Source organism: Salmo salar, chromosome ssa19 (assembly GCF_905237065.1).
Source record: "Salmo salar chromosome ssa19, Ssal_v3.1, whole genome shotgun sequence".
In the NCBI taxonomy this organism is placed as follows: Eukaryota; Metazoa; Chordata; class Actinopteri; order Salmoniformes; family Salmonidae; genus Salmo; species Salmo salar.
Genome location: NC_059460.1, coordinates 18779907 through 18796918, shown reverse-complemented (window position 1 = coordinate 18796918; position 17012 = coordinate 18779907). Strand labels below are relative to the sequence as shown.

The 17012-nt window shown below is 42.5% G+C and overlaps 1 protein-coding gene across 6 annotated transcripts in view; it reads left to right on the top strand.

Moving 5' to 3' along the window:
- Positions 1-1515: 1515 nt before the first annotated feature.
- The window catches only part of mpp7a (MAGUK p55 scaffold protein 7a), a 339487-nt gene continuing 323990 nt past the window's right edge, over positions 1516-17012 (top strand). For 3 of the 6 annotated variants that reach the window (XM_014157498.2, XM_014157499.2, XM_014157497.2), the window contains exons 1-2: positions 1518-1715; positions 15672-15744. The gene's annotated coding sequence lies outside the window, so the exon portion shown is untranslated. Of the gene's footprint in view, positions 1716-15671; positions 15745-17012 lie in introns of all 6 variants that reach the window. The other 3 variants (XM_045702141.1, XM_014157503.2, XM_014157501.2) reach the window with 2 other exon arrangements.

Below are 17012 nucleotides of genomic sequence, written 5' to 3'. Positions count from 1 at the left end.
TGGGAAGGCAGAGGCACAGAAACTCATATCAATACCTTTGTCAGATAACACTGTTAAACGAATAAGATATGCTGTTGCTAACAATCAAGAAGTAACTCGCCCTGAACGACTCAAACTCCTCAATTTATCCTCTCCAAATGGACTTTAGCTGTGAGGGTCGAGATGCATATGCATTGACTTTGTTTGCTATAGCCTACATGTCGGGGATGCTATTCACGAGTACATATTGTTCTGTCCCACGATTCCCGAGCATGAAACGGCATATGGGATGTTCAGTGTGCTGCTAAGCTATATTGACGAAAAACAGATTCTATATGGGATCGAATGGTGGCCTTTTCCACAAATGGGGCTCCATCTATCACCGGGCGAAGAGCAGCCCAAAGGGACTCAAATTGATTAAATATCCGTCCGTCTCCCTCTGAGCACTAATGCCGCGTTCAACCCCCTGGGAACACGGAACGGGGAAATCTCCGACTTCCGAGCGTTCAAGAAAACTGATAAACTCGGAAAGAAACGAGCTCCGACTGGAAAACAATTGTTTTGAACGGTCATCCAACTCGGAATTCAACTCGCGAAATCGGGCCTCATTCCAGAGCTCAGACTTTCCAACCTAAAGATCACTGACGTCATGATTTGACCTTGTATTTTTCCGAGTTCCCAGATGTCTTGAAAGCACCATAAAACTAATGGTAGGCTACCTACCCTTCGCTAGCTCATACTGTATCTATGTGAAGCTGGATTCAGTGCTCTCGTCTGCAGTAAAACCATATATCGATCCAGGTTGGATGTGAAAGCAGAGATGGGGTGCGTACTGTAGCCCACAGCCGCTGACTTTGAGACTCTCAGACATGACTTTCATCAAGCACACACATCTCATTAGTGGTGGCGAGATAAGAGACATAATGTCAGACAATTTGCAATTGACTGCCCCACATTAAAAGTATGTGATGGTGAGTTGAGAAGACAGTCAGAAATACTGTTTGAATGTTGTTCAATTGACTGCCATAAAAAAAGTAAACGTTGGCTATTAATTAGTCTGCATAATTGTTTTCACATGGATGGGGTAACGATCATTTTCAGATTTCAAAATGGGGTTGTGGGCCTAAAAAGTTTGGGAACCCCTGTTTTAAACATCTTCATAATACTGGTAAACAAACTCTGCTTACACACAGATTAGAATAAGTAAGTACATTTTTTATGATAAATAGTATAATATTTTGATATCGGAATATTAGATAATCCAAATGTATACTTTATCATATTTTAGAGTACATTTATGGATAATTTACTTATAAAGCCTTTATAAATAATTTGAAGTATACCTTAAAGTTAACATGGCGAATATCCAAATGAGATACAGTATTATTGACTTAGTCTGAACACTGTACTTTTTCTCTTATTCGAACAATGTAGCAAGAGAAGCAGGCATTGGCGGGTGATTGATAACTGAGAGAACCAATAAAAATGTGCAGATGAACAACTGGCAACGCCCAAAACGGGAATACGAATGAGGATGGCACTGGGCGTTTCTTTGTGGAAGGCTCGCGTCCCAGACAGAGAAAGAACTAGGATGATCTATTGAAACAGGCAGAAAGTCTCCGTCTAGAATGTAAACATCAAGTAAGGCTGGCTGCAAAGGAGTTTCTATCCCGAAGTGATCTTGTGAAGTGCCAACCTCTGTGTGAGCAAAGTTGCACCAACGCAACGAAGCTTGAGTGAGTAATATTGTATTTGACGATTCCATGTTGCGTGGGAAAGAAACTTGCAAGCTGCTCTCATAGCAAAGTTAACATTAGTTAGGAAATTAGCTAAATTGTGTTTTACATGCGCTCACATCGCTTAACTAGATGTATATCTGAAATATGTGAGAATTTAGCTGTACTTTCCGAAAGGAAAAGTTAGCCATCGCTAGCTAGCAAGCGCGGTTGCGAAGGAATACGGAGCCCTTTCTTGAGCTCGAGCCAAGTGTTTTGAAACGGAGCTTGTCACTGACAGCGCGAGGCAAGTAGTCAGTATTTTCAAGCTAACCTCAACTTATTTTGGGGCATTTTCCGTGTCTAGAATAAGGACATAAACAAACGAAAAAATACATGTTATGGTAGCTAGATCCTTATCTTTATTTATGTAATAGTGAAGCTAACTAGCGAGCTAGTTCCTTCAACGATATAGCTCGGCTCGCTCTCAACCAAGTAGTTCAAGTCGGAGCAAGTTGATAGTAAAATGACTGGAATCGTTAGGATTCTAGATACAGATTGCATTTGCTCTGTTCGTTGTATTATTGGTAGATTATGACAAAGGTATTCAGTGGGTTATGTCTCTGCCATATTAGGCAAATATACCAATGTAGATCATGTCACCTGCATCCGTTCTGGGTGACAGCAGGTGTTCCAAATGGAAACACCACCAGTATTTGCACATGTATTTAGGTCAGGCAAATCATTTTATGTCAGTGTCTGTTTGTACAGTATTGAGTGTATGGATAACACTTTACATTAAGTTGTGAAGTGTAATAATATTGTTTTTATACAATTTTAGTCAGGGGACAGACGGCGTGATTGGGTGGGGGTCTGACTTGGTCTGGGATCGGGGTCATGGGCAAACCCAAACGGAAGCTGCGGGGATTTTAAAAATATTTTCTTTGGCGATTTCTGCTGAAAATCTGCGGATGTTTTTTTTTGGCCTCTAGTGTAGTAACATTATTTAATAACATTGGGAACATGGTTTTATGTAAATAAATGCTTAATTCTGTGTATTAAAGACAATGAACCCACGGTTGTCCTTCTACTAAAGCTCAGTCAAAAATAACCTCTACACAGACTCAACCTTTATATTATCGTTTTATCGTAAGTGTTTCCTTTATGGAAAAATATATATGATAGATAAATAAATAGAGCATCATCAACAAAGTGCAAAGGCATATAAATACAAATAATACATTGAATCCATCTATAGTTACATAAACACCAAATCGATTAGATTAACAATTCTGTCCCTTCGTTCCCTAAATGAACTATTATCAAATGGCTTCAAACCAAATCACAGAAAGAGTGGTAGAGTTGGTGGGTGTGTATGTGACTGACATGCTTTTTAGATCTCAATGCTATTATACTTTGCAATCAACAACATTTAAAAAAATATGTATCACCGCAATGTGAGCTAAGGCTGGCATCCTGTCCTGCCTAGCTGCCCACCAGTCCACTGCACTCAGTTCCATAGAGTCTGCCTTGTTGATGCCCATGTATCTGTGCCACTCCTCTGCAGACACCTGGCTCAGAGCAGGGACGGAATGGACATAGTCCTTAATGTCCTTTCTTGGTCCTACCACCTGGGCTGGATCTTGAACAGTTAGTGAAGTGAACAGGGAAAGGTTTCTCCAGCACAGTCTGCAGCTTGATTGAGCATGCTGCCATGGCAGACTGGAACAACTCAGTGCAGGAGAGCCTGTCTTCCTCTGGAAGCTGCCCCAGCAGCTCAGTTGTATGAGGGCACCAGTCCTCAGCCCGAGCTATTCTGCCATACTCAAACTGCACTTGCAGGTCCTCCAGCTTGCTGGCGATGTTGTGGCCTGTTGGCACAGAGGTCTCCTCCAGCTTTGTCAGGTTAGCCACTATCTTCATGCTATGCTCCACAATGAGCACTGTCTGGGCTTTCAGCTGGGCCTTGTGTTCCCTCAGCAGCTCACAAAGGTCCTGGACACACTACAAGGGTCCTGGACACACACGCGGCTACTTGGCCGTTTCTAATAAGGTCGTGTTGAAGTCAGTGAGCACATTCAGGTACTATGTCAGGTACTCCAATCCTTCTTCATGTAGCTAGCTGAGTCGCTTACAAAAGCCTACACATTGCTAAAGTCAACCCCACTGTTGTTGACACAGGAAATGACAGCTTGGGACACAGTGGTAAAGTTGATTTTATCCAAGAAAGCAAGGTCTGCTACAACAGGTCACTCACCCACTGACTGGAGTAGGATGGCGAGTGCACATCTTCCAAATGCATCGGTCGTCTCATCAATATAAATGTCCTTTCCCTGTACAGCATCTTTGATGTCCTGTTCATATTGTGAATAGAGCTCTGGAAGGTACTCTGTACGCAGGTGGGATGGCGCTGGGATAGGCCCTCCCTGCTTGCAGTGTTTCTTCAGAAATGTGGAGAACTTGCTGCTTTTGTAATTCCTAACTTCTCACTTGTTTTGATAGCTCCACCACATCACTTTGGTGTGAAGAATAGATATTAGCTAACTAGAACAAACCTACTAGCTAGTTAATATATCTGTAGCTAGCTAAACCATCAGAATGTTTACCTGGTCCACTAGCCCTCCTATTTTTCTGTCGGAGTGACCTCAGGTGCTCCACCGCAGTTTGACGTCATATGTAGTCGATTAAATGCTGATAGCCTGCAGAATAGTACTCCTCCATCCTCGTACAGTTCAGCTGGAAACTCCCTGGCCTTGGCTGTTATACTGGTCGCCAAGTGTTTACTCCTCAGCTCCTCTGCTGTAAATCTGGGCATTTTATGTTAGCTGTCTGAGGAGAGAAGTATCTGTCATTCATTCACACAGCTGTCTGCACCCTACACCTCTCACTCACACAGGAGAGGGGCTACGGTGGGAGACTGGGCTACACCTCTCACTCACACAGGAGAGGGGCTACGGTGGGAGACTGGGCTACACCTCTCACTCACACAGGAGAGGGGCTACGGTGGGAGACTGGGCTACACCTCTCACTCACACAGGAGAGGGGCTACGGTGGGAGACTGGGCTACACCTCTCACTCACACAGGGGAGGGGCTACGGTGGGAGACTGGGCTACACCTCTGGCTATACTTTTCGGTGATTGAAATACATCAATGAAAACAGAGGAAAAACTTAAATTCAACAAGTCAACTTGATTTAACTTTGATATCACCTGTCATGTCATTTTTAGCTTTAGAATCCAATTAATTCTATTTGAAATTCCGCAGGTTTTCGTCAGGATTCTGCGTGTGCGGATTACTTGCGGGTCTAGTCATGAGTAGTCTATCCTGCACATGTACATCGGATACAACCAATGATCAGGCCTAGCCTTAATAATGTGGTTTGCGGTCTGCTTCAGGGGGTGAGGAATAGGCCAAACCAGGGGATGATGGCAGGGCTGTGGTCTGACTGGGGCTGCTCAGATCACCCTCCTCTTGTCTTCATCCCATGGCTAGAAAGCTAAAGCCTGGCCAGATTCCTGTGGATCCCGGTTAGTCTCCAATGTTCCGTTGGCGCCGCATGCCCTTCCTGTATAATTCAAAGGGGATCAGATGGTGACTGTAGAAGGGCTTCACCCTTGGCTCACCTAAACTTCTTGGCTTTAATGTTACCAACTGAAATGCACCCAGGTTGCTCTTATACCTGTGTGTAGCAACACTGTAATAACTACTGTAACAACAGTGTTGTTACAAAGCTAGTACTGTAATTGTATATTAATGGAGTTGAGCAGCTTTTGTTATTGGAATTAGAAAACTAGCCTAAACTTTGTGTCTACTGACAATGCAAGAAGTCTTCCCCCAGACAGTGAGAGAACAGTTTCTTTAGAAGGATTCCTTACAGGGGTCAATCAGTGGAAGGATTTCACCTGGATGTTGCATCCTGGTGTTGTGTTGATGTGTTCCTACCCTCCAACAGCTGGAAACTGGGGGAGGGGGATGCCTGAGTGGGGTCAGCCCTGAGAGAGCAGCTTCAGACGGGGAGCGATGGAGGGGGCAGTGTGGGGCGGCCTGGTCCTATGAACCTGTGTCTGAGAGACCCCTGGCTTGACATGACTTACATTCCTCAGGTTTTGTTCCTCGTGTGACGGGAGTGGTGGGTCTCTCGGGAGGGGGAGCGATGTCTGGAAATGCTATTTGTGCTATGCTCAAATTACACTCAGTCAGCTCGTAGTCTCACGAGTCATCTGCTGTATGCACTAGGCCAACTTTGATTGAGACAAAAACGCTTCCTGCTGAGCTATTGATTAAACTAAAGCCAGGTTATGAATTTCTGTGGGCTTTCATATTTGAGGGAGAGAAGTGGGATATCTGTGTTAGCCCAGCCTAAGTTAGAATTTGAAATACTTTATACTGTAGTCTTGGTCTCTAGGAAATAAGGTATGCCTATCAGGAACAATCCTTATGCACAGGCCTAGTTATTTCTGCTAGGGCTTGGAATTGGCAGGGACCGATATGTATTGCGATTCTATTTGTATCACGATTATTTATATATATATATATATAGCGATTCAAAACTGCGTTTTTATTGTGATTCGATGTTCCAAACATATTGCTCACTATATGTCTGTTGCAGAGAGATAAAATTGACATGTTTTGATCAGTCATTAAGATAAAAGTGCTGAAAACATGTTGGCTCACCATTTTTAGAAAGAAGAAAGAGAAATGTCAGAGTTTTGGTGCAGGTAGGCTACAGCTAACTACTGCTAGCAAGTTTATTATTGATTTATTTTACAAATCGATAGTCACAGTATCGATTATAAAATCGATACTCTACGGTATCGATGTTTCCACCATCAGTAATTTCTACACCTCATTTCAAAAGGGTCGTGGGGGTTAAATGTCAGGTATGTAGGCTACGTTCAGTAAGTGGATACTTGTACTGTATGCGGCAATGTAGGCCATCCACTTCCACATTCACATGTGGAAAAACAAGTAAATAGCTAAGGCATGTGAGACGGTTGTACAAAGGTCCTGGCCTCCTAACTGCTTCTGTACTGCCTCATCAGCACCCTATTCTTCATTGGGCTCTGTTCAAAAGTAGTGCACTCTACAGAGATTAGGGTCATTTGGGACGCAACCACTGCAGATGACAGGCAGCAGCTCCTCTGGCTTGTTCAGTAACCCAGGGACAGGGTGGGACATGCCAAATGACTGCCGAGTGATGACATATTTAGGTGAATGGATGCTTAAGTATTCTACTGCATCTCTTTAGGGGTCAGATGTTGGTGTGTTTAGTAGAGGTCGACCGATTATGATTTTTCAACGCCGATGCCGATTATTGGAGGACCAAAAAAAGCCGATTCCGATTAATCGGCCGATTGTTGTTATGGTTTTTTTAATATGTGTGTATATATATATATACACACACACACACACACACACAGCTCTGAAGTGACAACGATACTGAAGAGTCTGCTTAGGAGACAAATACTCTCAACTGTTTGAATAATAAAAATAGAGTTTAAGTTACCTGTGATGAATGCTGAAAACAAAAACTGTAATTTCTATATGCAGGAAATCCTATTTTAATAATGGGCATGGTAAGAATTTACTACCAAAGTGCGAGTCATAATTCCCATGACACCTTCTAGCAAAATCTGAAAAGCGGTTCCTTCATTTATTCCATAGGATATTTTTAGATTAACTTAAAATAAGGTCTGTGTTTGGTTTAGGCTTACACCACCTTGCCAATTTTATAACTGTGTAGATATCCATAGGATATAACTCTGATCAATATAAGCGAAGATAAACATTTTTGTAGATTGGATTTATGAAAATATGTTGACAAACGTTACCCAGTGAGATTTACACGGGTATCAAAACGCCGAGGCGGTTTAAGCACAAAACACAGACCTTATTTGAAGTAGATCAAGACATTCTCTATGGAAGACATGAACGGTAAAATAACGAAGGAACCCCTTTCAAGTTCAGCCGCAAGTTATTACAGGAATTATGACGCGTCGACTATTTCTCTCTAAACCATATACCTTTGACTATTACGAGCCTGCTGCTGCCTACCACCGCTCAGTCAGACTGCTATATCAAATATCAAATCATAGACTTAACTATAATATAATAAACCTTTAGTTTCCGGATTTGACCATATTAATGAACTATCATCTCGAAAACATTATTCTTTCACTGACATACGGAACCGTTCCGTATTTTATCTAACGGGTGGCATCCATAAGTCTAAATATTCCTGTTAGATCACACAACCTACAATGTTATTTCATAGTTCTGTAAAATTCTGGCAAATTAGTTCGCAATGAGCCTGATTCTGTATACCCTGATTCTGCGTGCAACAAACGCAAGAGAACTGACACAATTTCACCTGGTTAATATTGCCTGCTAACCTGGATTTCTTTTAGCTAAATATGCAGGTTTAAAAATATATACTTCTGTGTATTGATTTTAACCTCTATGGGCTAGGTGGGACGCTTGCACTCAACAGCCAGTGTAATCCTGTGGCGCGATATTCAAATACCTTAGAAATGCTATTACTTCAATTTCTCAAACATATGACTATTTTACACCATTTTAAAGACAAGACTCTCGTTAATCTAACCACACTGTCCAATTTCAAAAAGGCTTTACAATGAAAGCAAAACATTAGATTATGTCAGCAGAGTACCCAGCCAGAAATAATCAGACACCCATTTTTCAAGCTAGCATGTAATGTCACATAAACCCAAACCACAGCTAAATGCAGCACTAACCTTTGATGATCTTCATCAGATGACACACCTAGGACATTATGTTATACAATACATGCATGTTTTGTTCAATCAAGTTCATATTTATATCAAAAACCAGCTTTTTACATTAGCATGTGACGTTCAGAACTAGCATACCCCCCGCAAACTTCCGGTGAATTTACTAAATTACTCACTACAAACGTTCACAAAAAACATAACAATTATTTTAAGAATTATAGATACAGAACTCCTCTATGCACTCGCTATGTCCGATTTTAAAATAGCTTTTCGGTGAAAGCACATTTTGCAATATTCTGAGTAGATAGCCCGGCATCACAGGGCTAGGTATTTAGACACCCACCAAGTTTAGCACTCACCAAAATCAGATTTACTATAAGAAAAATGTTATTACCTTTGCTGTTCTTCGTCAGAATGCACTCCCAGGACTTCTACTTCAATAACAAATGTTGGTTTGGTTCAAAATAATCCATAGTTATATCCAAATAGCGGCGTTTTGTTAGTGCGTTTAAGACACTATCCGAAGTGTAAATAAGGGTCACACGCACGACGCATTTCGTGACAAAAAATGTCTAAATATTCCATTACCGTACTTCGAAGCATGTCAACCGCTGTTTAAAATCAATTTTTATGCAATTTTTCTCGTAAAAAAGCGATAATATTCCAACCGGGAGTGGTGGTTTTCGTTCAAAGAGAGAGAAAGTAAACATTGAGTCGACTCGGGCACGCGCGCCCCGTCCCATTGTCCTCAGATCGGCCACTTCCAAAATGCGCTAATGTTTTTCAGCCATGGGCTGCAAAGCCACGATTCAGCTTTCTGGCGCCTTCTGAGAGCCTATGGGAGCGTTAGAAAATGTCACATCATGCCAGAGCTCCCCTGTTTTTGTTAGAGATGATCAATAAGGCCATGAAATGGTCAGAGAGAGCGCTTCCTGTTTGGAATCTTCTCAGGTTTTGGCCTGCCAAATGAGTTCTGTTATACTCACAGACACCATTCACACAGTTTTAGAAACTTTAGGGTGTTTTCTATCCAAATCAAACAATTATATGCATATTTTAGTTACTGGGCAGGAGTAGTAACCAGATTAAATCGGGTACGTTTTTTATCCGGCCGTGCAAATACTGCCCCCTATCCCCAACAGGTTAAGAAAGGCATTGATGTTTATGGTTAGGTACAGTCGTGCAACGATTGTGCTTTTTTCGCAAATGCGCTTTTGTTAAATCATCCCCGTTTGGCGAAGTCTGCTGTCTTTGTTAGGAAGAAATAGTCTTCACAGTTCGCAACAAGCCAGGCGGCCCAAACTGCTGCATATACCCTGACTCTGTTTGCAAGAGAAGTGACACATTTTCCCTAGTTAAAAGAAATTCATGTTAGCAGGCAATATTAACTAAATATGCAGGTTTAAAAATATATACTTGTGTATTGATTTTAAGAAAGACATTGATGTGTATGGTTAGGTACACGTCGGAGCAAAGACAGTCCTTTTTCGCGAATGCGCACCACATCGATTATATGCAAAGCAGGACAGGCTAGATAAACTAGTAATATCATCAACCATGTGTAGTTAACTAGTGATTATGATTGATTGATTGTTTTTTTATAAGATAAGTTTAATGCTAGCTTGCAACTTACCTTGGCAACGTAAAGCAGGTGGTTAGAGCGTTGGGCTAGTTAACGTAAGGTTGCATCCCCAAGCTGACAAGGTAAAAACCTGTCATTCTGCCCCTGAACAAGGCAGTTAACCCACCGTTCCTAGGCCGTCATTGAAAATAAGAATGTGTTCTTTAACTGTCTTGCCAAGTTAAATAAAGGTTTACATATTTTTTTTTTTTTTAAATTGGCAAATCGGTGGCCAAAAATACCGATTACCGAATGTTATGAAAACTTGAAATCGGCCCTAATTAATCGGCCATTACGATTAATCGGTCGACCCTCTAGTGTTTAGTGTTTCTCGCTCCAGGAATGCATAGGGATGTGGAGGTACCTGTAGTGTACACAGCACACACTACATTGCATCCCAAGTGGCCCCCTATTCCCTTGATAGTGCACTACTTTTGACCAGAACCCTTAAAGTTGTGCACTATATAGGTAATAGGGTGCCATTTGGGACCTACTGTCAGTGCTATAAGTCATTGGAGCCAGGCAATCATCACAGCCACTGTTTAGAGGAAACGAGCTCTCGGGACATCTATCCGTCCATCCGACAATGGCCTGGAATTCTCTCTCTTGGATTAATTGCTGTCAATGTCAGCTTCGGTTGCCTTGTAAGGGTCTTAGGTCAGACAGCGCTTCTGTTTCCTCCTCTGGACCGGCCGTGTAGTGTCGGGTTACCCATCACCGTGGTGCGTTCTGAGCTGTGCTGGAATGAGTCCACCAGGCAGATGTCAGCCATCAGACACCAGCAACAGTCAGCGGTCACATTTGATTACCAGCCATAAAGCTTCTCCTCTATCCCCCCAGGCACGTTGTCACTACAATAGACTGGTGGTGGGGTCCTATGAGGAGAAAACAGAGAAACACACCGGCAATCAAAGTAATGGGCGTGGGAACCAGGAGTGTTAGGCCACCCACAACCCTTGTGGGGGACAAGAGAAGGTTAGGCATCAAGATGTTGTGATATGGACATCGGACACTGAAGCTCAAATGTTTCCCATGAACAAAATAATATATATATTGTGCTGTATGTTTATCAATAGTCTCAGAGTAGGAGTGCTGATTTACGGTCAGGGGGACCTGATCTTAGGTCAGTAATCTACATGATCATCTCTAGGCTGCAGTTCGTTCACATCACATTATATTCATTCCATTCTCCTACAGCTGATCTCAGACCAGTGAGTATAGAAGCTCCATTACAGTGCAACACACTAGCAGAACAGAAGAGTGCTCAGCCCAGCTCTATACATGGCAGAGCAGCTCAGACTGACACGGAACCCAAACCGGCTGCGTGCGTGCACCATCGTGCATAAATGTATTTTGTCCCCCCCCCCACACTAAACGCGATCACAACACACAGGTTAAAATATCAAAACAAACTCTGAACCAATTACATTAATTTGGGGACATGTCGAAAAGCATTAAACATTTATGCCAATTTAGCTAGCTAGCTTGCACTTGCTCGCTAATTTGTCCTCTTTAGCTAGCTTGCTGTTGCTAGCTAATTTGTCCTGGGATATAAACATTGAGTTGTTATTTTACCTGAAATGCACAAGGTCCTCTACTCCGCCAATTAACCTCTTACATCTAGACGTTCCGCTAGCGGAACACCTGCTCCAATATCCAATGATAGGCGTGGCGCGAATGACAAATTCCTCAAAAATACAAAAACTTCCATTTTTCAAACATATGACTATTTCACAGCATTTTAAAGACAAGACTCTCCTTTATCTAACCACACTGTCCGATTTCAAAAAGGCTTTACAGCGAAAGCAAAACATTAGATTATGTCAGCAGAGTACCAAGCCAGAAATAATCAGACACCCATTTTTCAAGCTAGCATATAATGTCACAAAAACCCAGAAGACAGCTAAATGCAGCACTAACCTTTGATGATCTTCATCAGATGACACCTAGGACATTATGTTATACAATACATGCATGTTTTGTTCAATCAAGTTCATATTTATATCAAAAAACAGCTTTTTACATTAGCATGTGACGTTCAGAACTAGCATACCCCCCGCAAACTTCCGGTGAATTTACTAAATTACTCACGATAAACGTTCACAAAAAGCATAACAATTATTTTAAGAATTATAGATACAGAACTCCTCTATGCACTCGATATGTCCGATTTTAAAATAGCTTTTTGGTGAAAGCACATTTTGCAATATTCTAAGTACATAGCCCAGGCATCACGGGCTAGCTATTTAGACACCCGGCAGGTTTAGCCTTCACCAAAATCAGATTTACTATTATAAAAGTTTGATTACCTTTTGTTGTCTTCGTCAGAATGCACTCCCAGGACTGCTACTTCAATAACAAATGTTGGTTTGGTCCAAAATAATCCATCGTTGTATCCAAATTGCGGCGTTTTGTTCGTGCGTTCCAGACACTATCTGAAAGGGTAAATAAGGGTCGTGCGCATGGCGCAATTCGTGACAAAAAAAATCTAAATATTTCATTACCGTACTTCAAAGCATGTCAACCGCTGTTTAAAATCCATTTTTATGCAATTTTTCTCGTAAAAAAGCGATAATATTCCAACCGGGAATGTCCATTTAGCTAAACAGAGGAAAGTAAACAAAGCTTTCGGTCGACGCGGGCACGAGCCTGCGTCTCACAGTACTGTAACCAGCCACTACCCAAACGCGCTACTTTGTTTCAACCAGAGCCTGCAAAGCCACGATTCAGCTTTTTACCGCCTTCTGAGACCCTATGGCAGCCGTAGGAAGTGTCACGGGACAGCTAAGATCCTCACTCTTCAATAAACAGAGACAAGAAGAACGACACCTTGTCAGACAGGCCACTTCCTGAATGAAACCTTCTCAGATTTTGGCCTGCCATATGAGTTCTGTTATACTCACAGACACCATTCAAACAGTTTTAGAAACTTTAGGGTGTTTTCTATCCATATGTGATAAGTATATGCATATTCTAGTTACTGGGTAGGAGTGGTAACCAGATTAAATCGGGTACGTTTTTTTATCCAGCCGTGAAAATACTGCCCCCTAGCCATAACAGGTTTTAATCCACACATAAAACGGTCAACCGAATCGTTTCTAGTCACCTCTCCTCCTTCCAGGCCTTTTCTTCTCTTGACTTTATATTGCGATTGGAAACTTTTATAAATTAGGTGCGTTACCGCCACTGACCTCGTTCGTCTTTGTCACCCACGTGGGTATAACCAATGAGGAGATGGCACGTGGGTACCTGCTTCTATAAACCAATGAGGAGATGGGAGAGGCAGGACTTGCAGCGCGATCTGCATCACAAATAGAACTGACTTCTATTTTAGCCCTTGGCAACGCAGACGCTCGTTGGCGCGCACGAGCAGTATGGGTGCAATAATTTAATAATATACATTTCTACATTTATTTGGCGAAGTGAGCGGTGTAGTCAGCCTCTAACGTCAGCCAGGGGCTTATTTGTCTGCTGTTCTTTTATTGATGACGGTGTTCCATGAATGGTCCCTGTTCTGTTCCCAGCATTAGACTACAACTACGACTCTCTACGGGTCCCTTAACCCGTGCCTGTAAATTATTCAACTACCAGGCAAGGAAGACAGGGAAAACAAGACAGAAACAGGACTAACAACTGTGTGTGTTGCTCCGCCTGTCATGTCATATGGTGGTAGGTGGGAAACGTTAACCACAGCACATACAATACCTGCCTGTTTTTGTCAAATATGGGGTGATGAAAGTCCACCTGGACCAGTCTTGAGTAGTAGTGCTGATATAGGATCAGTTTTGCCTTTTCAGATCACAAAGAGTAAGATTACATGAACAGGATGGACCTGATGTTTGTTCTGCACTTCTACTCTGAGATGCTTTTTGAATACTGGCTCTGATGTGTAAACCTACTATTTCTAAAGTGGACAAGGAAAGAGGAGGCGAAAAGGGTGTATGTGTGTGAAGACCTTGTCACTGGTTTACCTGTTACCTCACATCAGCATAATAGGATATCTGTTTATGGTTTGTGGATTACAAATAATATGTCCAACATTATAGCCTTTCAATGGTGTGAATCCAGTACTCGTGTTAATGGTCATGAGTTGGTTTCTTCATTTAGCCTGTATGTGCGTGCAGTGTGATGACATTGTCCTTGTCACTCACATCGTCCTTGTCACTGGTTTTTCCTGTCACTCCACGTCAGCGCTATCTGCATCATAGGATATCTGTTTATGGTTTGTAGATTACAAATAAAGTGTCCAACATTATAACCTGTCAGTGGTGTGTATTGAATACCTATATTAATGTGTGTGTGTGTGTGTGTGTGTGTGTGTGTGTGTGTGTGGTGCTTTGCATCCTTAGTTACCCTTTTTAGGGCACAATAAAATCCTTGATGCGGAGAACGTGGACAGAATCACAGAATCCAGACATTAAAACGAAATTCGACAATATTCAAAAATGTATTGAACTTAGTAGGGAATCAACTAAATGTATTGAAAATGTATTCATTTGCCCAAGTTTATCTGTAAGACATGACCAGAATGCATCAGTGATACAGTATTTCCTGCAACTCTCTGAAGAGGCAATGAGGATATGTGCGGTGTTCACGCCGACCACTTTGTGTAGCTGTTAGCGAAGATGCAAGTGAAATGTCTTCTGGAGTTTTTACACTTGTAGGATGGCCAAAGTTAGGGTGACTAAATCAATGGAGGCTGGGTTCTGTGACTGGCTCACTTTCCCACTGAACCAGTCATCTTTCTTCTCGACTCCGCAGGACATAAAACAAAATAAAGGTAAGATTGATATAGAGTTTGAGAGCTGACATGTAGTATTTTCATATTTTAGTATACGCTTTTCATATTCATTAGAAATTCTGGTTTTTCGAAGATTTCTCTCAAAAACAACCATATCCCTGTGAAGTGTCAACAGAGCACTGAGCGTATACTGTAACAAGCTTTTTATTTTCAAAAGCCTTTTACATTTAATTCCGCTCGTGTCATGCTAATTTAGCTTTACGCCACCCGCGGGAACAACTTTGAAGATGACCACCGTAAAATGTTAAATTCTCAAAAGTTATGAGAAACCCGAACCGCTTTGTCAAGAGTTCGGAGCTTATAATGGGATGTATTAATCTATGCTTATATGGCAGAATTATATCATGATGAGCTGCATCAATCCAGTGGGTATTTGATAGCCCTACCTCAGTTGAACTGTAACAGACTGGCTGTGATGCACAAATAAGATACAGGCCTACATTCATAGTGTTTCTAATTCAACTCTAGGGTAATGAATATTGGTTGTGTCCAAGCCAAGGCGTCTCTGGTGTGTCTTACACATGTTGGGCTACACAGACAGCTTCTGATAAGCCGCCCTTCCACATACACACATCCTCCCTCTTCTCCAAGCTCAGCGGTGTACCCTATCAAGTAGCCTTGCCTCGCTTGCAGCCTCAGTCAGAGCCCACTAATGTCTGAGACTACCTAGTCTATCAAGTGACAGGGATCCCATCAGCTGATGATTTGTTGTGTGTGTGTGTGTGTGTGTGTGTCTCTGTGTGTGTGTGTGTCTCTGTGTGTGTGTGTGTCTCTGTGTGTGTGTGTGTCTCTGTGTGTGTAGGTAAGGGATCCTGACTCGTCACCTGACTCCCCTCTCTGACTCTCTGTGGTAAAGGCCATTTGCTACTTGGAAGGTTGGTGGTTGACATCCTGACACGATATGTAGAGATAGCAGGGACAGGGAGGATTGTTTTGTTTACCCTTAGATATCTAAGAATGAGTCCCAAATGGCACCCTATTCCCTATATAGCCCTACGGGCCTTGATCAAAAGTAGTGCACTATATAGGGAATACAGTGCCATTTCTGACACCGGCTAAGACAAAGTTGTTGGTCAGTGCTGTAGTAAAGCTTTCATTTCCTACCTGATGTTTACTAGTACACAGTACATACACACCATATTGCTTGCCCCTTTTTCTATGAGATGATGCTAGCCCATGCCTTTTGCCCTTTTTGTCTTCAGTATGTTGTCAAACTGTGCCTTTGTGAGGGCGTCAGGGCGGAGTGGGTGTTGTGCTAGTCTTTGGCTGTATCTCATATGGCACCCTAGGAAATAGTTCTACTTTTGACCAGTGCCAACACGGACCCAACCTTTGAACCCCTCCCTCAGGTCAGAATACTGAGTTGAAGGTGGTGCTGGGTTTACTCGGTCCTCCTCTCCCTTCTCCCCTGCTCCGTTGGCTCCTTTCTGGGCTGAGTCTTGTCCTGGGGCGTGCTGTTGGTGCAGCTGTAACAGCAATGGTTTTCGTAGCAGTAATCCTCTCTTTGTGCCAGGGCTGTCTGAAGTGTTGTCAGCTGCATGTGTGGCTCCATATACATACCCTTGTTGCTCTGTCTCCTTCCAGACTGCCACCCCTTGCCACCCTGCTGAAGGCCCCAGAGTAGGGCTAGGCGGTAAACCGTATTTTACTATATACCGGTATTGATGAACAGACTGGTTTGGATATTTACTTTATATAACTTTATGGTATTTACATTTTTGATGTTTCAAATGTAATAGCTGAGTGATGATACTCAAAATTATGTCAATCATTTGTTCTTACCGGCAGTAAGACATTGCTAACAGTTGAACATTTGCTAGCAAGAGCTTCGGTTGTGCGCATGTATTTTTCTGACATGAATAGTGCCTGTGAGGCAGCGCTGGAGCCAAAAGCACTCTAGAAATTGGCACAATGTCCCTTGTGGCGAAAGTAAGAACTGCCATTGTGTGCAGTTGTCCTGGGACATGACCAGTAGAGACGGGATAAAGTTTGTGCCGCATGCCATTCCCCAGATGAGGTGCACACGCTCTGCCTGCAGACTGCCAGCTAGAACCAGCACCCTAGCCGACACTTCATTTAGTGCTCGACTCCGGTGCTGATCCATACACTGCCTGCTGCCCTTGCAGGCCTGCTTGGCTTGGAC